The sequence below is a fragment of the Otolemur garnettii genome, unplaced genomic scaffold (assembly GCF_000181295.1).
Source record: "Otolemur garnettii isolate 467f Iridium unplaced genomic scaffold, OtoGar3 scaffold00045, whole genome shotgun sequence".
NCBI lineage: Eukaryota > Metazoa > Chordata > Mammalia > Primates > Galagidae > Otolemur > Otolemur garnettii.
Genome location: NW_003852440.1, coordinates 9,273,954 through 9,279,486, shown reverse-complemented (window position 1 = coordinate 9,279,486; position 5,533 = coordinate 9,273,954). Strand labels below are relative to the sequence as shown.

Genomic DNA, 5,533 nt, shown 5'->3' with positions numbered 1-5,533 from the left:
CATGGCATCACAGCTCACAGGAACCTCCAACTCCTGGGCTCAAGCGAGTCTCCTGCCTCAGCCTCCCAAGCAGCTGGGACCACAGGCACCTGCCACAATGCCTGGCTATTTTTTGGTTGCAGCCGTCATTGTTGTTTGGTGGGCCCGGGCTGAATTTGAACCCACCACCTTAGGTGTATGTGCCTGGCGCCTTAGCCACTTGAGCCACAGACGCCGAGCCAGGCTAATTTTTTTAATTTTTATTTTTTTATAGAGACAGGGTCTCTTGCTCCGGCCGGTCTCCAATGGAAATTCTTTGCTTTCAATTATTTTCTTTCTTTCTTTCTTTCTTTTTTTTTTTTTTTTTTTGAGATAGAGTTTCCCTCTGTTGCCCTGGCTAGAGTGCAGTGGCATCATCATAATTCATTGCAACCTCAAACTCCTGGGCTTAAGTGATCCTCTTTTCTCAGCCTCCTAAGTAGTTAGGACTACATGCACACACCACTGTGTGCTAAATTTTTCTATACTTTGTAGAGATGGGGTCTGGCTCTTATTCAGGCTGGTCTGTAACTCTTGGTTTTTAAGTGATCCTCCCACCTCAGCCTCCTGAAATGTTACCAGCCACTGTTAACCTGAATGGCCATTTCATGCAGGTGGGGCTGGTCAGGCCCTAACAAGGCCAGATGAGCCCACCTGCTGACATCTGGGGATTGCTTATGTACTTCCAAGACTTGATATTATAGATAAGTTGGGGAACTGGATTCCGTGGTACTGGTCAAGGCCCCAGGGCAGTCTGTGTGCTCAGTAGAGAAGAGACTAAATGTAAATTTAGTCTAGAGTAAAAATGCTTTGAAGATATAACCACTTTAAGATAGGAAGATGTTGTGTAACTTTGTAACCTATGTGGACGATGCTGTTTAACATACACTACCTCGATTAATGACATTGCTGATGTTCACTCTTAACCCTGAGAATAAAAGCAACAAAGGGAAAGAGTTTTGGGGGCGATATCCCTGCTGTCCTCTGGAATTGCTGGCTTTTCTATAAATAAAAGTGAAACCGTTGATCTCTCATCTCCTTCTCTGTTGATTGGCTTGGGTGACAAGTGGCCAGACTCCTTGGTCTGGCAATAGCAGTACTAGGATTATAAGCCTGAGCCACCATGCCCAGCTCTTTCAATTCCTTTATGTATATATGTACATTCAACATGGAATTGCTAGATCAAATGTAATTCTATGTTTAATATTTTAAGGAACTGACATATAGTTTTCTACCGTGGTTGCACGATTTTACATTCCTACCAGCAATGCACGAGGGTTCCAATTTCTCCATATTCCCACCCATACTTTTATTTTCTCTGTGTGTCTTTTCAAAATAATAGCCATCCTAATGGGTGTGGCCACCATGCTGATTTTTAATATACAGTTCCTTTGTCTTTCCTTCTTTTTTATTTATTTACTTATTATCAGGGTCTTACTCTGTCACTCTGGTTAGAATGCAGTGGAGTGATTATAACTCACTGCAACCTTAAACTCCTGCCTCAACCTTCTAAGTAGCTGGGACTACAGGCTCTTGCCACGACTCCTGGCTAGTATATATATATACATATATATATATATATATATTTTTTTTTTTTATAAAGATGGGGTCTTATTCTTGCTCAGGCTGGTGTTCAACTCCCAGCCTCAAGCAATCCTCCTGCCTTGGCCTTCTAGGATTATGGCTGAGAGGAATCAAACCCAGCTCTTTTTCCTTATCATCAAACTTTTTAAACTTAATTTTATTTTTTTTTAAGAATCACTTTGCTCCAAATATCAGCTACGTTCTTAGTCTTACTTCCCCAGAAGCTCTGCCATACCCTCAAACTACGTTAAGCCCCAGGCAACCCTTGCTCGGGAGTCCCGCCAGGACCAGCACAGCTCCCAGCAAGTGTCAGCCCCACTGGGCAGTGGCTTGCCCAAACATCCTGTTCATTGTCATTTTCTGTACCCAGCAGATGCTCAGTGAGTATTTGTTAAATTGATTTCTTGAAATAAAGGTTCAAAACTTGCAAGATCAAACAATGTATTATTTAGAGTAACATATATTTAGTAAAACTATAAAATAAAAGCCACTGGGCATGGTGACTCAAACCTGTAATCCTGGCACTCTGGGATGGCTTAAAGCCAGTTCAAGACCAGTGTGAGCAAGAGCAAGACTCTGCTTCTACAAGAGATCGAAAAATTAGCTAGGTGGGCTGGCACAGGCCTGTAATCCCAGCCTGTGGGATACTCGGGAGGTTGGGGCAGGAGGATCATTTGAACCCAGGGGTTTGAGGTTGCAGTGAGCTATAATCACTCCACTGCACTGTAGCCAGGGTGACAGAGTGAGACCCTGACTTTAAAAATAAAAATAATAATAATAAGTAAATAAAAATGAAGGAAAAACAAAGGAACTGTACAATAAAAATCAGCATGGTGGGGCGGCGCCTGTAGCTCAGTGGGTAGGGTGCTGGCCCGATATACTGAGGGTGGTGGGTTCAAACCTGTCAAACTACAACAAAAAAATAGCCAGGCATTGTGATGGGCGCCTGTAGTCTGAGCTACTTGGGAGGCTGAGGCAAAAGAATTGCGTAAGCCTGGGAGTTGGTAGTTGCCGTAGCACTCTACTGAGGGCGATAAAGTGAGACTCTGTCTCTAAAAAAAAAATAAAAATTAGCATGGTGGCCTTACCCATTAGGATGGCTATTATTTTAAAAAGACATACAGAGGAAATAAAAATATGGGTGGGAATATGGAGAAATTGGAACACTGGTGCATTGTTGGTGGGAATGTAAAATTGTGCAGCCATGGCAGAAAACGGTATGTCAGTTCCTTAAAATGTTAAACATAGAATTACATTTGATCTAGCAATTCCTTGTGGGTATACATTTATGCATAAAAGAATTGAAAGAGCCAGGCATGGTGGCTTAAGCCCCTAATCCTAGTGCTTCAGGAGGTTGAGGGGGATGGATCACTTGAATCTAAGAGTTCAAGACCAGTCTGATCACAAGCCAGACTCTGTCTCTACAAAGAGTAGAAAAATTTACCTGGTGTTATGGCAGGCGCCTATAGTCCCAGCTACTTGGGAGGCTGAGGCAGGAGGATTGCTTGAGCCCAGGAGTTTCAGATTGCAGTGAGCTATGATGAGACCCCTGCACTCTAGCCCAGGAGACAGAGTGAGACCCTGTTTCGAAAAAGAGAAACAAAAACAAAAACACACATACAAACAAAATACACACTAAAACTGCATAGAGAACAGTTGTGAGAGGGAGAGAGATCAAGAGAAAGTTTTTGTTTTGTGGGGAGGAAATCTGCCCAAAAGATCCAGAGCAGGAGAGAGTGGAGGTGCCAGGCCTTGTACTGCCCAGGTCCAGAGGAAGGAGGCAGGTGGAATGTAAGTCACTGGACACACAGCTGTCCACCTCTTTTCTAGAGGGCTCTTGGTGAGGTCTCATTCCAGAGACATAGATTCCCAGATGGGAGATGAGGCCTGAAGGGACAAGCTCCCTACTCACCCACCCTACAGCCTCACTCCTGGAGGCCACTGCAGAATCTCTCTAAGAATGTGGAAAAGCCAGATTCTGAATGAAGCGACTCAGTTGAAGTGGGCCAAGGGGCTGGGGAAAGTGGGGCGCCAGCAGCAGTGGAGTCTTACAACCACCCGAAGCGTGACTGAGAGCCGCTCCCACCCCCTGCAATCTGCTCCAGTGGTCACCTTCTGCCTGTTTCTATTGATAGGCCTGGGCATGCGCTCCACTGCAGGAGAAAACATGTTGGAGTCTATTAAAAGTCCTGTCTGTGCTGTGCAGGGGGTGGGGAGGGCTCATGCCTCAGTGCTCCTAGCCTTTTCCTTTGATCCCTCCCTCCATGGCCAATGTACAGAGTCCCCTTCCCCTCCCCCCGCCCCAAAGTCCAGACCCCTTTTACTGTTCTCCAGTGCCTGTGGGATGGAGCTGAAAGCAAGGACAAAGGTGTCTTGGTGCTGAGGAGCCCAGAACGCTGGAATGGCCAGGACCTCCGAGGGAAAGCAGCTTGGTGGAGTCGACCTTGGAGTTAGACTTAGGTTCAAATCTTGGCTCTTCCAATTCATGCTTATGTGATCCCCGGAAAATGACTTCTCTGAGCCTTGTTCGCCTCAGCTGCAAAGTGGAGACCACAATTCTTCTCTGAAGATTGGATTTGAAGAGTAAAAGAGGAAATGTATGTAAATGGACTGGTATATGTAAGAAGCACTTAAGAAAAAGTAATAACGTTCACATAATGGGCTGAGAAAGAAGGGACAGCTGAGACAGCAGCAACGCGATGACTCTCAAAACAATTACAATAAGTGGAAGCAGCCAGACCAAAAAAGAGTATATACTGTATGATTTCGTTTATATGAAACTCCAGAAAATGTAAACTTATTTCTAGGGACAGGCAGTGGATCCATGGATGGGGACAGAAGTGGGGGGAGAATTGCAAAGGTTCCAACCCAAAGGTAACTTTGGGTTGAGACAGATATGTTTGTTCTCTTGATTGTGCTGATGGTTTCATGGGTATGTAAATGTATCAAAATGTATCAACTCAAATAGCTTAAATACATATAGCTTATTGTATATAAATTATACCCCCATAAAGCTGTTAAAAATAAGAAAAGTTTAATGGCAATGGTGACAATGGTGTTGAGTTGTCCCTTCCCCCCATTACCCTCTCCATCCCCAGATGATCTGGAACAAGAGAGCTCCTCCCACAAGGAGGGGATGTCCTCAAAACTGTCTGTGGAACTCCCCCATGGTCCTGGCAGGGAGGAGCTTTGGAGAGAGAAGAACCCCACGGAAGGTTCTAATGGCTGCTGGGATGCAAAGCCCTCATTTTACTGAGTTTATGAACAGAAGGAGCTGAGCTGTTCCCTCTCAGATGTTCCCTCTCAGCCTGACCATGGGTTCAGTTTCAAGAGGCAGTGGGCTGGCTGTAAGGGACACTTCCATCCCATTAACCTGGGGGCTGGGACCCTCAGATGTCAGCTCTGGGAGTTCTCTGGGCCCCTTTAGAGCTGCACTTCTCTTCTGTCATTTGTGCTCTGACATGTCTATTGTGACAACTGCCATCACATTGATGATGGTGGCCCACTCTGGCCATGGTTCTCAGGTAGGGTGCTGAACCCGGGTGGAGGATCATTGGTTCCCATCCAAGAAGGTGTGAGGAGGAAGGGACCTAATCCAATTCAAGCCCATTTTTCCCTCAGGGGAGACTCTCTCACACCGAGGGCCAGCTCTTTCTGCTCCTCGTGTGTGTGGAGGCTGAGCTGGTCGGAGCTGAGTGCTGCACTGGGGCCTTCGGCTTCTGCTCCTCTTGTGTGTGGAGGCTGAGCTGGTCGGAGCTGAGTGCTGCACTGCGGCCTTGGAATTCTTCCTCCTAGACATCTACATGGAACTTCTCTTGCCCATGGACCAGCTTGTGCTTTTGGAGTCTGTGTGTGTTTGGAAGAGGTAGTGGGACTCAAGGAGGCTTGGAAGGCTCTACCATGGCCAGGTTCTTTTTTTTTTTTTTTTTTT

At 45.8% G+C, this 5,533-nt stretch overlaps 1 pseudogene; it reads right to left on the bottom strand.

The window, feature by feature from the left end:
* Positions 1–5,533, bottom strand: part of LOC111725642 — a 72,717-nt pseudogene that overhangs the window by 990 nt on the left and 66,194 nt on the right.